The sequence below is a fragment of the Chrysochloris asiatica genome, unplaced genomic scaffold (assembly GCF_000296735.1).
Source record: "Chrysochloris asiatica unplaced genomic scaffold, ChrAsi1.0 scaffold00060, whole genome shotgun sequence".
Classification (NCBI taxonomy): domain Eukaryota; kingdom Metazoa; phylum Chordata; class Mammalia; order Afrosoricida; family Chrysochloridae; genus Chrysochloris; species Chrysochloris asiatica.
The window spans coordinates 14,038,410-14,054,610 of NW_006408578.1; the positions used below are offsets into that span (position 1 = coordinate 14,038,410).

General features: G+C 45.3%; 1 pseudogene; it reads right to left on the reverse strand.

The window, feature by feature from the left end:
• Positions 1–591: 591 nt before the first annotated feature.
• On the reverse strand, positions 592–2,480 carry LOC102835330 (annotated as a pseudogene).
• Positions 2,481–16,201: the final 13,721 nt, after the last annotated feature.

Sequence of the window (16,201 nt, forward strand, 5' to 3'; positions counted from 1 at the left end):
ATAGTCATTGGAAAAGTTTATCTTTTGTGTTAAAATTAAGACATTGACTCTCTAGTTTGTAAATCATGCTCTTGGTGAATATAGTTAGCATGAGCCCATTCTCCAGCGCCAACACATTGTGGTAAGCTGAACTTGACTGGATTTCTGCAAGACTAGTTGCTAGACTGTGAACCATAATGATCATAACGGTGTAACTCCTGAGTATCTCCACCTTGACCCAACCGCTCACCTTCTCCACTTCTTGGCATGCAATACATATGATTAGATGGTCCACTGAAACCACAGTCTTCACTAGTAGCATCTTAGATTTAAGGGATCTTTATCATGATCGAACCCAACTGCTTCATGTAGAAATCCTATTCTTGAACATCTCTCATAGTGGTCTGCTAAACCAGCAAAGAATTCCTTATCTCAAACTTTATTCACTTTGGGGTAGTGCAAATGGTTAGAAGTTTCTTTCTTATTATATTATGCTGAAATCTTCCAGCCAGTAAGTTCTGGACTTTAGAGCTGATTGATACATTCATACTGTGATGTTGGCAAAGAATAGTGAATGTACTATTGACTGCCAGAGGAACAAGCAAGTTAATTTTAGAAGAAACCATCAGAATGCTTCTTAGAAGGGAGGATGGTGAGGCTACAGCTCATTCACCTTGGACATGCTATTAGGAAAAACCACTCACTAGAAAAGGACATTCTATTTGGAAAAGGAGAAGACCAATGAAAGTGGGGGAAACCCTCAATAAGATGGATTAACACCATTGCTGCAACAAGAGACTCAAATATATCAATGATCATGATTATAGTATGGGACTGGGCACTTTTTTGTTCTGCTATATGTAAAGTTGGGAGCATGGTGGCTCCAAACGATAAGCACTGGAGTGTGAACCACAAGGTCTGTAGGTTGAGCCTGCCACTCACTCCACAGAAGAAAGAGGAGGCTTTCTGCTTCCGTGAAGATTCAAGCTTCAGAAACCCTACACAGGGTCGCTATGAGTTGGAACCAACTTGACGACACTTAACAACAACATATATGAGGGTGCGTCAAAAATTATCCACACTTTGGCTGTGGAATTTATTTAAATCAACTTTGTTTTTTTGTTTTTTTTTTTAAGTTAATGGTCTTTTATTGGAAAAAAATATGACTAGTGTTTACAACTTGGAATGGACGTAACTGGTCATTTCTTGAACAGCAATGGTGAAGGTTTGTGCTGAAGTCCACAGCCACGGCCTATTCTGCCGGCTCCAAGTCACGGTTCAGAAGGTGATTATTTTTTGTTTTGTTCTTTAAAAAAACAACAACAACAACAAACAAAAACAAAACAAAACAGAAAGTCCAAAGATGCTTCCTTGATAAAGGTTTCTTTTTTTGTTTTAATTTGTGTGGACGGTGACAGCTGGACGCCCGGGTTTTCACTCCAGCACAAGGCAGATGCTAAACCAGCACACGCAGACCAGCATGTCACCAGCACGTCACTGTCACCGTGGGTTGGAGCACAGGGACAGTGTGCAAGAGGACCATCCTCTCAGCGGGGCTACGTTTCAACCGGTTAGCCTTCACCCATTTCTCTGCACATTGTTCTGAGGTAAACCAATTTCACATGTGTTTGTTTTCAGTATACCAGCTTTGACAGTTTATGCTGACGAATTCTACTAGAACCCGTTTGAACAGGTTTTGAATTTTTTCGTTTGTGTTTTTTGTGTGCCCAGTCGTCCGGCTGCATGCATGCGTGGAGACTGGCCAGCCCACACAGTGCGTTCATCATCAGCAAATGGAACGTGAAGGAGCCCACTAAGTGCTGCCTTAGCATCACAGTTGGACAAGTATTTCTATTGTAAAACTGATGTGTAGCTTGATCTTTAGGGGACAGGCCCACCAACCAATACATGTGGATTGTGTGTGTGTGTGTGTGTGTGAGACAGAAGGTACTTTTGACATTCAGTTTTGCTATACAGAAACAGAATGAATAAATGAACTTTTTTTTTTTTTTTTTGCAAGAGGTAAGTAAAAGATTCAATTTGTTTCTTCTAAAGGGAAAAGGAGTTGAAAGTAGGTATTCATTTGGCAGTCATCATCTGTACAATTCTTCATAGTTCACTTGTCTGTCACCATCAATGTCTGCTTCTCTGATCATTTCGTCTACTTCTTCATCTGTTAGTTTTTCTCCTAAGTTTGTCATGATGTGGCGTAGTTCTGCCGCGCTGATGTAACCGTTGCCATCCTTGTCAAAGACTCGGAATGCCTCGCAGATCTTTTCTTCACTGTCTGTGTCTTTCATCTTTCTAGCCATCATAGTCAAAACTCGGGGAAGTCAGTGGTGCCATTACCGTCGGCGTCTACTTCATTGATCATGTCCTGTAACTCCGCTTCTGTTGGGTTCTGACCCAGTGACCTCATGACAGTCCCAAGTTCCTTTATCGAATAGGGAGAAAGCTTCCTTGAATTCAGCAATCTGCTCTTCCGTCAGCTGATCAGCCATGATGCCAGTGAAGGGCCAAGCGCCGAAGGAGCAAGGGTGGCTGCACAGCGCAGGGGCTGTGATAGCGGGTGACTTTGTTGCTTCTACGGCTGCAGGGTACGGTGTGCGCTGTACCGCCACCGCCTGCGCTGCTGCCCACTGCGATTAACAGGCGCCGTGTCCACGAGACGCCCAGCACCACTGCCCTTTTAATCAACTTTTAGAAAAGACAACTATATAATTTTTCAACATAACCTCCTTGCTTTTCAATACACTTTGTCCATCTGTCAACAAGCCTCCATATTCCGTATTAAAAGATGTTTTAGGCTTAGCTGCAAGCCACAAATACACTACTATTTTCACTTCTTTATTAGAAGTGAATCTTTGCCCTCACAGGGCTGCTTTCAGTGAACCAAATGGGTGAAAGTCTGATGGAGCAAGATCAGGGCTCTAGGAAAGATTCGTGAACACCTCAAAACAATGCTTTTGCAGAATGTCAACAATGTGGGAAGAGGTGTGTGGAGGTGCATTGTTATGCAAGGTCACAATGCCCTTGGATAGAGGTCCTCTGTGTTTAATCTGAAGTTTAGGCTTCATTCAGCTCTTCAGTGAGCATCTCACTGTAACAAGCACTGTTGATTGTTGAACCTTTTTACTGATAGTGTTCTAATACTGGCTCTTGAGAATCCCAGAAAACTGTAAGCCAGCTGATGGTTGACTTTTGAACTTTTCCTTGGCTGCCATTTACTCTCAGGCTTGTAGTGATGAATCAATGTCTTGTCACCAGTATCACTGTTTTTAAAGAAACTTTTACATTCTTTTGAGTATCGGTCCAAATTTTGTTTGCAGATATCCAAATGCTTCTGTTTATGCTCTTCTGTCAGTTGTTTCAGTATCCAATTCACACAAACTTTTTGAAACTCAAGTCTGCTGTGGATTAGTTCATAGGTAGAGCCATTGTTGATTTGGAAATGATTTGCCACATAATTCACTGTCACTTTTCTATTCGACAGAATCATTTCACATGGACCCTCAATGTTGTCATCAGCCGTGGACATGGGTGGGCATTTAATGCAATCAGAGTGCAGACAATTTTTGACTCACGCTCGTATACAAGGCTGTCAGGATTTGGAGTTGACTTGATGGAAACTAACAACAATACTGCGAAGGTGTCCATCATCCACATGAAAACCCTTTGAATACTAGAGACGTAACAAGTCCTGGTGTGGCACTGTGGGTTAATGCACTGGACTGAAAAACCAGTTTGGACCTCAAGGTTGGCGGTTCAAGCTTACCAAACGCTCATTGGAAACCTTGGGTTGGAAATTATGGGTTGGAACTGACTCAACGGTACTTAACAATAACAACAACAATTATATACGAGATATAAAAAATGCTCTATAACTGATTCCTCATTTCCTTAACCATTTACAGATTTAAGTGGGTGACTCTTATATTGCAAGCAGAGGTTGAGTCTGACTCAACCTCTATGCAAGAGTAGAGTTTGTGAAGCGTTAATTAGAGACCTCTTAAGTATTCTTTGATATCCCATGTGAGTAAAGTTTTGCTAAAGGTAATACAGAAACGGCTACAATCATACATTGACAGAGAACTTCCAGAGGTTCAAGCCGGATTCAGAAGACACCGTGGAACGAGGAATATCATTGCTCATGTCCAGTGGATCTTGGCTGAAAGCAGAGAATATTGGAAAGATGTTTACCTGTGCTTTATTGACTACACAAAGGCTTTTGATTGTGTGGATCATGACAAGCTATAGATAACATTGTGAAGTATGAGTATTCCAGAACACTTAATTGTGCTCATGAGGAATCTGTACCTGAACCAATAAGCAGTTGTTTGAACAGAACGTGGGAACACTGAATGGTTTAAAATGAAAAAAGGTGTGTGACAAGGTTGTATTCTTTCACCATACTTATACAACCTGTATGCTGAGCAATGAATCCGAGAAGCTGGGTTATATGAAGAAAAATGTGGATTGGAGGAAGACTCATTAACAGCCTGTGGTATGCAGATGATACAACCTTGCTTGCTGAAAGTGAAGAAGACTTAAAACATATACTGATGAAGATCAAAGAGCACAGCCTTCGGTATGGATTACATCTCAATGTAAAGAAAACAAAAATCCTCACCACTGGACCAATAAACAACATTCTTATCAAAGGAGAAAAATTGAAGTTGTCAAGGACTTCATTCTTCTTGGATCAACTATCAACACTCATGGAAGCAGCAGTCAAGAAATCAAATGACGTATTGTATTAGGCAAATGTGATGCACCAGACCTTTTTAAAGCGTTGAAGAGCAAAGATTTCAACTTGAGGACTAAGGTGCAACTGACCCAAGCTATGGTATTTTCAGTAACCTCATATGCATGCAAAAACTGGACAGTGAATAAGGAAGGCTGTAGAAGAATTGATGCTTTTGAGTTATGGTGTTGGAGGAGAATATTGAGAATGCCATGGGTTGCCAAAAGAACGAATAGATGTGTTTTGGAAGAAGTGCAGCCAGAGTGCTCCTTGGAGGCCAAGATGGGCAAACTTCGTCTCTCATACTTTGGACGTATTGTTAGGAGGGACCAGTCACTGGAGAAGGTGGAGGGTCAGAGAAAAAGAGGAAGATGCCCAGCAAGATGGATTGGCCAAGTGGCAGCATCGATGGACTCAAGCGTGGCAACAGTAGTGAGGTTGACCCAGGATGTGGCAGGGTTTTGTTCTGCTGTGCATAAGGTCGCTATGAGTTGGTACTGACTCGATGGCACCTAACAACAACAACAAAGTATTCTTCATAAGTATTACCTGGCAACTATCAAGAACTTTGAAGTTTCTGAATCTTGCCTTCTCTTCCTCACAAACTTAACAAGTTAGCTTGTCATAGTTTCATTGATACTGGCAAAACATATGAAACTCATGGATTAGAGACAAAGAACAGTTTATTAGAGCAATAGCAATTTGCTCAGGTATAATTATTTTTCTTGTGCAGTTTCCCCAAACCCAATTCACTCAGAGCAGGGAACCAGAGCCAGGTGATACTTTTATACACAGTGGGCTGTGTTACAGGAGAGGAGCCCAGAGTTTAGGAAACCCTAATATTTTATAAGGAGTCCTGGTGTGGTGCTCTGGGTAACGTGCTAGATTGCAAGGTTGGTTTGAACAAGGTCGGCTGTTCGAGCTCACCAGCTGCTCCTCGGAAACCCTATACAGGGTTGTTATGAGTCGGAATTGGCTTGACGGCACTTAACAACAACAATGTGCTGCAAGCAAACCTGCCCAAGCTTTGCCTGGAGGGAGACAGTATGTTATACAGGCCAACAAAGAAACTGCCCTGTGCTTCAGAAGAAGACTCTGTTTCTGTCTCTGTTTTCCAAGGCTGTTCCCCATACAAATTCCATTGACAAGGTAGTTTGGAACTAAGGCAGGCACACTGAACTTTGGCTTGCACACCTGTGCATTACCTGGGGATGTTGTTAAGTATCATATTTCAATCCAGCAGGAATCGGGTGGGGACTGACATCTTGCATTTCTCATAAATGTGATGGCCAGGCTGATGCTGTTGTTTCATAACTTTAGAATGCAGTGTGAGGAAACATTCAGTGATTGGACGACCCTATAAGGAAATCATCAGGGAAAATACAAACACTATCAGCATCAACTTATTTCTATTAGTATTTAAAGGATGGTAGCAAGAATCTGAGAGGGCTTCAAAAATCTCGTGGAAAAATTGCATTATCTTTTAATTACATTTTTCTGTGCACCTTCTGAAGCCCTCTGAAGTGCTACTTTCCTTGAATGACTTGTTGCCTGATGTTCTGAGGATGCTTTTATGATAATGTGCTGGCTTAGCTAATGGGGTCAGGCAGTGATGGCTAAGGGGTAGAATTCTCACCTTCCAGGCAGGAGACTCAGGTTCAATCCCGAGCCAATGCATCTCACGTACAGTCAGCACCTGTCTGTCACTGGAGGCTTGTGTGCTGCTATGAGGTTGAACAGTTTCCAGCAAAGCTTCTAGACTGAGACATACTAGGAAGAAAGGCCTGGTGATCTACTTCCAAAACCAGCCAATGAAAACCTAATGAATCCCAGAGGTCTGATCCACAACCAATCAGGGGGATGTTGCATTTTGCTTCATTGAGTTGGGGGACAGCTACATCACAGAGCTCCTGAAAGTTCCAAGCATTGTCAGCTACCTCTGACTTTTATATGAACTCTTTCTCTTTCCAAATGGGGAACCTGAGGCTGTCCCACAGAGATATTTATGTTCAAGGTCACAGAGACCTGGGATAGACCAGGCTGGCACAGGTTTCCTGATGGGCTGGCAGGGAGCTCTTTCTACAGGCCCATAAGCCTCTCTTAGTAGCTAGTGGGAAGTGGTGACAGAGCTGATGAGATTAACACTGTAGTGGCTCCGTCGTAAAAGCTGCACCAACTTGCTCTCCAAGCTCACTGGAGAGTAACTGGAATCTTTATCATGCTTTCCGCTAGAAAGCATTTATGTAAAACCCCTTGGCTAACTCACAGGGTGAGCTGGACTGTCACACACACTATCACATGGCTTGGAAACTGGTGATTAAATTTAGCAACCCACCTCGGTGAATTCAGACTGAGATGTTTACAGGCAAGCCCAGGAGGAGCCAGGGGGTTTCATTCCTAAATGAAGAGGTTTACAGAGAAAGTGAAATCGGGTTGGAGCAGGTCATGCTGGATTAGGAGCACCTGCTCCCATCAGTAATGCAGCATGCTCAGCAGAACCCCTGTGCACACATCCTTATGGTGTGCTATCGGCCTCCACATTGAGCTGCAGCCAAGGGCCGCTCCTAACTCAGTAAGATGGAGGAGATGCTGAAACAGAGCCAGTTGCTCCAAGTACAGCTTGTTTGTTTACCAACTTTGGGACTAAGAGAGCCAACATGAAAGAAGAAATGCCATTTTCTATACACATCCTGGACAGGCCTCTAATTGCAGCGTGCTATTTATCGGTCACAACGTAGGGGAACCATCTGAGTGAATTTCTGGATGGCAAACACGAGGTGGGCATTCTGGGTGGTGAATTTTATGGGTTCACAGGGCGAAATCAGAATTATGGGCTAACTTCCTCGCTGCAGCTGTGCCCGAGGCCCAGTAAGCTCATTGGTTACAAAGGTCTACTTTCTGGAAAACCCCTTGAGTTGAAAATTAACAAGAGAGGGACTTGTGTGTGTTGCTGCTCTGGTTGTGTGTGTTGAAGCAAGAGCAGGTGATGTTTTCATTTTGGAATGAACCTCTGCTCTAATGCGGTTGGGATTTGGATTATCAGAGGTGAGTGTACTCAGCCACAAGCTTGGATCTTTCCCAACATCTGCTCAGCTTCTGTAAGGGCTCGCCTTCCAAGACAGACCAGACATGCCCCTGTGGGTGACGAATGAGAGGACCCTTGCAGGCCACAAGCAGGGTGCTGGCTACCACTCTGCATCCCATGGGAGCATTCCAGCTTCAGACTCAGATAAACATGTTTGAGCTTCCACACACCCACAAGAGTATCTGTCTTCCCACCTTACACAATAGTGCCTTACAGAAAAGGGAACAAAACTTCAAGTGTCATAAACCGGGCCCCGAGGTGAGGAAAAACGCCAGCTGATACTGAGAGCTCCTCCTGATTAGAAATGAAAAGGTGTGGCTCTTTAGTCTTTTGACGTACAACTGTTGTGAATTTCCAGCTGCACTGAGTAGTGATGAGGACGGCAAACTCTGAAAGCTGGTAAACCTAGCTTACAGAGCCAGGTTCTCCCACACACCATAGTTAAGAGCAGCGGCATAACAATCCCAGAAGCAAAGCTCTTCGCTTCACGCATCATGAAACTTTTCAAAATCTCTGCTCTACTTACTACCTTCTTCCTTTTCTCCTTAATTTTGCTTGTTCTTTCTCCCCTTTCTAGTTCTAAGAGCAGAGTGTTTACTATAGACATTCCTTAACTGCACTATGGCTAGCAAGGTACTTGGATCCTCCACAGCTCCGTAGAGACAGCGTTGGGGCTGACGCTCACTGTGCTGGGCTTTTCTGTCTGTAAAATGGAAATGATAGTCCCTCCCCATCCTCTATAAGGAAGATTGCAAGGACAAATGAGATTAGAATATATAAGAACACTCTTCAGAGGAAGGGCCCTATGAATGCTGGGTATTATCTTCATTGTTCGTTTACCTGCTGGTGTTGTTTGTCATCTATCATCTTCCTCTCAAAAAGCTCCTGGTATCCTAAGGATTGTGTTTGGCTCAAGGTCTCACAAGGTTGGGTGCCCCAGATGAATTTAAACAAAGAGCAATTGAGTTTCTAATCTACGGCTCAGCCCCTTGGGCCACAGTGACCTCTGGTCTCTGTACCTGGAAGCTCAGTTCTGGTGGAGGAAGGAAGGTTACTTTGCCTCCAGGTGGCATGGAGACCTGTTACACAGTCTCCTTCTTCCCACCAGCTGCATAGACACGTTCTTTTTGGGTTGGGCCTATGCCTCACAAATGTCTAATGCAGACTGCTCATTGCTTAGAGAAACCATGGTGCTGAGTGGTCACTGGGGGGGCAGGTGGGGGCACCTGGCAAGACAGTGAGAGCCAAAGAACCAAGTCCATTCAAAAAGAGGGGCTCAGAAGTGGTGGACTGCCTAGTGTGTACCTCAAAGACTAGCTTGATATCTCCATTGTTAAACTTTATTGCAAGTTCCTTTGAATATGGGGTATTCCAAACAGAGATGTCAAGATAGAATAAAAGGAGGAGAAGGAGGAACAGAAGCAGAAGGCCTATACACTTGGAGAGCCACGCAGGGTCAGTGCTAGTCATTGGTCTGGATTCCTCAATTGGTCTAGTACATAGGGACTGTCTTCCTGAAACTACATTCCCCAGACTCTCTTGCCTCCTGGGAGTTCCTGGATGGTGCAGATCAGAGCTCTAGTCCTCTAATTTGTCTGAAGGTCAGATTCATCTGAAGGTCAGAATAGAACTGTGCTCCATTGGGCTTTCAATGGCTGTTTTTTTTGGAAATTGATAGTCAAGTCTTTGATTATCAACTAAGGTGCCTCTGGTAGACTCCAGCCTCTAACCTTTTGGTTAGTGGTGGTGGTTACGTGCCGTGGAGTCGGTTCCAACTCATAGCGACCCTGTACACGGTTTCCGAGGCTGTAAATCTTTACGGGAGCAGAAAGGCTTATCTTTCTCCCGCAGAACAGCTGGTTGTTTCAAACTGCTGACCTTGAGGTTCTCAGCCCGGTACGTAACCACTACTATGAGTTGGAACCGACTTGACGACACTTAACAACAGCCCATGGTGGATAAGTTTCTACAAACTTCCAGACTAAGATAGAGTAGGAAGAAGGGCCTGGTGATCTACTTCTGTAAAACTAGCCGACAGAAACCTTGTGTCACAACAGAACATTGTGTGATACAGTGCTGGAGGAAGGGCCTTCCTGGCTGGAAGGCACTCAGAATACACAGCGATTACAGGAGCTCTGGTAGCGTAGTGGTTACGACTTGGGCTGGGAACCGCAAGGTCAGCAGTTCGAAACTACCAGCTGTTCCATGGAAGAAAGATGAGGCTTTCTGCTCCTGTAAAGATTCGCAGCCTCGGAAACCCTGTACAGGGTCGCTATGAGTCGGAACCGACTCTACAGCACATAACCACCACCACCACACCAATGAATTAGAACACACCTGTGGTCCTAAAGATGGTGCAGGACCAGGTGAGGCTTTCTTCTGTTCTTTATAAGGTGGCCATTGTCATGAGTTGGAGCCAACTCAGTGGAGCTAAAAACAATAGGAGGGCACATGGAAACTCTCTGTGCAGTTTTTCTGTGAATCTGAAATGGCTCTGAAAAATAAAGTATAGAGCTATGCTAGCACAATGCTTAAGCTTGGCTGTTCATGAAAAGGTTAGTTAGCCATTCAAAGCCACCCAGAAGAGCCTTGGAAGAAAGACCTGGTCATCTGCTCCCATAAAGTTTACAGCCAAGCACACCCTATGAACAGTTCTCCTCTGTCACAGGGGTCAGTACGAGTTGGAATTGACTCGACGGCACCCAACAATAAGATTAAAATAAAAAAAAATTAACAAATCATTGCACAAGAGGGAAACAAAGTTTTCTATCTGCTGGATAGAAATGTCAGAGTGTGTAAAATAGTTCACTGCCCATTTTCCTCTTGCCTTGAGCTTGCTCTCCTCTCTGGAGGCACCATTGTCATCATCCTTGAATGTGCTTTAGAGATTGTTCAGGGAGCAGCTGTTGTGTGTGCCTCGATCTTTTTAGAAACGAGTTGAAGCAGAGTATGCATATTATCAATGCCCCCCACCCCCATTTTTTTTTTTTTTAAACTAAGCATGCCAGTTTTGCTTCCTGTCCCTGTCACATTCCATAGCTGAATCGATAGTGGACAAGAGTTAAACCTGTATAGGACATTCCAAACTGTGATGTTAGGCCTCATCCTTCTAAATGAGTGACTCTTGGCTACTTTGTACTTCAGAAAGAGAAATTGTGTATATAGGGTTATCCCTAGTGCAGGCTCTGAAGCAAGACCTTGTCATCAAGCATGTTGAGATCATGACAGAGAAACATAGTCATTTACATGAAGTGGGATGAAGACTCTAAACGGCCTTTCGTTGTTCCTAGTCTGGTTCTGCCACTGAGCAAGGTTAGAAAGCTGTCCCATTTTCAGAGCTTTTTAGATTTTGGAATTGCAGATAAGAGTTTATGGGTGTATAATATTTAGAGACTCCTGGTGTGGTGCTGTAGGATCAACATTGGACTGTGAACCAAAAGGTTGGCGGTTCAAACCTACCAGCTGCTTCTTGGAAACCCTGTGCAGGGTTACTGTGAGTCTGAATTGATTCAATGGCACTTCCCAACAACAACAACATTTAGAGAAGAGCCCTGTGGCACTCAGCTGTTAACTGAAAGTTTGGTGGTTATGCCCTCCCAGCCACTCCATGGGATAAGAGTCATGCCAATCTACTTTTGTAAAGATTACTGGAACCAGTTGGGTGGCACCAAACATCCACATTTAGGGAGTGTTGCGCCTGGACCACTTGGAGCACTGGTGGTCTGTAGGATAAACCCTGGACTACTAACCACAAGGTCAGCAGTTCAAATGCACCAGCCAATCCTCAGGGGAATGCTGAAGTTTTCTGCTCCCATCAAAATGTATAGCCTTGGAAACCCTGTACAGGGTCACTATGAGTCACAACCTACCAGATGCCATACAACAACAACAACAAAGTTGGACTGGGAGCTTTTCATGTTTAATTTTTCAATACTTACAATAATCTCACAAGATAGACATTTTTCAAGTGGGGAAAATGAGGCTCAGAGTGGGGCAGTAACTTGCCCAAGTCCAAACTGTTAGGAAGTATCTGTGCTAAGATTGGAACCCAGGTCTGTCTGCTGCTACAATCTGTACTTTTTCCTCTCTATCCCAGGTGTCCATAAACCAATTACTCACTGCAGTTATTCACACACACAAGAACCAGATCTGGAACACACTGTATTAGCTACACTGCGTTAAGCTCTGGCGGCTCCTGTAGTTTCTCCTATAATTTAAGGACAGAATCCACACTCTGCTGGAGACATTTCATAATTTACCTAGAGGGTGCGTGGACAGCCATGTGAGTTCTACTTCCGCTAGGAAGCCTTTTCTGACCCTCACAGACCCCAGGATCCTGTAGTCTGTGCTGCAATGCTTACCTCTCAACTTTGTGGGATTATCTCTTCTTCTAATTCTGTTTACCATAATGCTGATTTCCCAATTAAATGATTGCTCTCAAAGTGAGGACATGCTTGTGGCCTCTTGGACCCCAAACAATATGGCAGCATATTTGGTAGATCAGTCAGTCACTGTTAGCGCATCAGTCCAGCAGACGTAAACCTCTTTAGGCCTTACCGCTACTTTAGGAGGGAATGAAGAGCCTGCAAGCTGACAGGGCTTTCTAAGTGGTCCACGGCCTGGTTGCTCGTGGTACGAATGCCTTCCACCACACCTGCACTTCCGCTTGTTGTTGATAAGTGCTGTCAAGTTGGCTCCAACCCATAGCAACTGTGTCTAGGGTTTCTGAGGAGCAGCTGGTGGATTTGAACTGCTGACTTTTGCAGTTCAAACCTTGTGATCTGGTGCATTACCCTTGCAGTGCCACACCAGCACACATTGTGCTTGCCTTATGCCTTTTGGCACAGATTAATAATTTATTTCATTAGGAAGTAGATATTAAGTACTGGTGTCTCTGATGGAGAAGTAGTGTTCCCAGTCAGTCAGAGGTGTGTGTGTGTGTGTGTGTGAGAGAGAGAGAGAGACAGCGTGTGCATGTGTGTGAGTGTGAATAGATGAGAGAGATTGTGGAATGAGTATGTGTCTAGTGACAAACTAGAATGGGGATGGTGGAGAATCTCTTCTAATTTTTCCTGCCTTGCTAGATGCATCAGTTAGGAGCTGTTTGGGGTAAACTAAATTCTAGGTTTGAGACCCAGACTGAAGGGGAAGGGCACTTTAATGATTTAAAAAGGAATCCCACTTTTTATGTGAAGGAGAGCAGGAAAGTAGGGTCTTCTGAGGCCTTTGATGATTTAAGAATCACAATTATTACACCCACAACTAGTATTGACCAAGCTCTTCTGTAGGGTAGTTACCATTTTAGTGCTTTGCAGTAAATTGAGGCTGTGTTTATATCATTCTGATGACCATTAAGGAAATTAAGACACAAAGAGGCTCAACAGTGTGCACATGGTCACAGCTGGGGTTGTTGAGGAAGTTCCTTCAGGATCTGGCTTCTGGGGCCTTTAAGCCAGGAGGTATGAAGGTCTGTTGGGCTCAGACTGCATCGAGTTTACTGCCCGGTGGGTGGATGCTGTGCTCAGATTGGGGCCCCAAATCGCTCCCATCTGACGCTGCCTGGTTCCGGCCTTGCCTGCTGTTGTGGGTTGAACTGTGTCCTCTCAGAGTGTGTGGATGTGCTCCTGTTTGGAAATAGGGTCCCCTTGTTATGTTATACCTGGTCACACCCAGTCCTGTAGGTCTTAAATTGAATTCTTCTGAGTTATAAACAGAGCAGAGCAGAGTAGACACAGAGACACCCAGAAGTGGGGAGGGGAGAGGGGGCACGCCAAGGAACACCTTGGAACACTAAGGATGGCCTGCAGACACCAGCACCTGAGGGATGCTCGCAGAAGGAATGGAAATGGCTGACCCACTGATTAGATTTTAGCCTTCAGAAAGGTGAGAAAATAAATGCTGCCCTTGTGGTATTTGCTCCCAGCTCCACTAAGAAGTGAAGACACCTGCTGTCTTCTCACACAAGCTCTGCTTTGCTGACTTAGCAGGGGCGCTGACTGAAGGAGGCCTGAGGGGTCAGATGTCAGCCACAGAGGTCCTGGGTAGGGTGGCCTCCTGTTGAGGTGCTCCTCTAGATGTCAGCCTGGGGTTCTAGAAGGGCCTGGGTCTGGTACTTGGGTCCCTGGCTCTCAGGGTGCCAGGCAGCTCTTGCCTTCTCAGCTCCCCATTCCTTCCCTTTCTGAATCCCCCTGTGATGGAGGGGGACAGAAGCCCGTTGTGGGGTGGGGTACTGATGTGGGCAGTGGTTCAGGCTCATCTGGTTACAGTCCTCTTCTTGTGATTCCCTTATGAGTTATCTAATGAATAAGAAGCAATGCCACTTCCGGGGACACCAGGGACTAAAATGTGAACGCCCTCTGGGCTTGTGTAACTTGGCAGGACTGCACTTTGGGGCCTGGTCTGTTCATCTCACACCAGAGGAGTCAGGGAAGAAGGCATGACATTAGAACTAGAGAAGTTAGAGTTTGTGTATGTGTGTGTGGGGTGGCTGGGGGTAGGGAGGTATGTGGGGGGTAAGTGGGAGTAATGTGTAAGTTTCAACATTCCCTCAGATGTCAGGAAGGAGCCCAGCCTGCCTGACCTCCCCTCCCACCCAGGGAGCCTGCCCAGCAGCCTGCAGAACAGGCTGGATGCCCTCCAAGGCCCTCTGACTGTCAGGCTGGAGGAGGGCCCATAGGCAGACCTGGGCCTGCTCTGCCCGCCCGACAGAAAGACAAGGAAGGGCTCTGAGGTCTTTATGAGAGTGAGTGGAGGTGGGCTGAGAAGGCCAAGGCGGGGATATGTACACTCGCTGTAGGATAAGCACTCGACCATAAGGTCAGTTTGAGCTGCAAGATCCACAGTTTAAACTCTCCAGTTGCTCCTTGGAAACTGTGTACAGGATCACTATGAGTTGGAACCCACTCTAAGACATTTAACAACAATGGGTTTCAGGACTTCCTGGGTGGTACAAACAGTTAATGCGCTCTGCTGCTAACCCAAATATTGGAGGTTCAAATCTACCCAGAGGTGGTTTGGAAGAAAAACCTGGTGGTTTACTTCCAAAAAAACCAGTCATTGAAAATGCTGATGCACAAGGGGTCTAAAAAACAAAACAAAACCCCAAAACAAAACCCACTGCAATCAAGTCAACTGTGACTCATGGCCATCCTATAGAATAGAGTAGACTGGCCCATAGGTTTCCAAGGCAGTAATATTTGCAGTAGCAGAGTGTCATCTTGTTTTCCTGAAGTGCAGCTGATGGGTTTGAACCACCGACCTTTTGGTTAGCATCCTGAGTGCTTAAGCATGGTACCACCAGGGAGTTTCCTCGATGCTGACTGGAATAGACTCTTGGAGACCCCATGTGTGTCAGAGTAGAATTATGTCCCACAGAGCTTTTGATGGCTGAGTTTTCAGAAGTAGACTGCTAGGCTCCTGCTGTCTCTGTGAGGAAGGGAACCCTCAGGCAAATGGTTTCTATAGTCCCAGCTTTCCCTCCCTGACATGGGAGCTGTACAGTCTGATTCCTTTAGAGCCCTGAGCAGCACAAAATGAGGCAAAGACAAGCTAATGGTATGGTTTTGCCTTTATATTTATGGTACAATACACTCGACCATACACTGTCCCTCAGCCTGTGTGAGGAGCTGAGCACCTTCCTAGGGTCTTGCTGGACCACAAAGGTCATCCGGGTGGGGCAGTTTCATGCTATTCTGGACCCGGACTGTGGGAGAAAAGTCATGAGCTCCTTCTTAGCTGTGGAGTACCTGCTCTGAGAAGCCGCACAGCTGGTGGCGGCTGGACCTGTGCCTGGGCCCAGCCCCTAGGGTTCTGTTCAGGGCACATCTCATCACACCACAAAGGATTTGTTTTCTGGCCAGCCTTTGGCCTCAGGCCTGGGGCACTGGGGACGCTCAGGGAACTGAGGGTCAGGACTGAGCCTGGGATGGCAAGAGTGGGGCAGGGTCCTTTGTCGACAGGGCCTGTGAGTCTCTGGAGTACACTTTCACAATGCTTCCAGAGTGCGTTTTCATCATAATCTCAGCAACTGTCACGTCCACATGTGACCTTTAAAATTGTTGAAAAGGAGCCACTTCTGGAGACTGTGCTGGACAGGAACAGCCACTCTACCAGTCTCTCCTTCCTCTGTCCTGCCAAGAGAGGCCTCTTTCTGCTGGCCCTGTGGCTAAGAGCTACCACTGTCAGGCATGCCAGAGGGGCAGCCCTTGGTTTGGCTACTTGGCATGGTTTTGTTTTGTTTTATTGTATCTTATATTTTATTATTTAATTTAATTTCTTATTTTCTGTATATATTTTTTACCTTAGTTGCCTTATGGACAGCTGCTAGGGAATTTGTCATCTCCCCAACTCAGGGAAGACTGAAAGCATGCCTCTATTTCCCTCCAGGGAGTGGA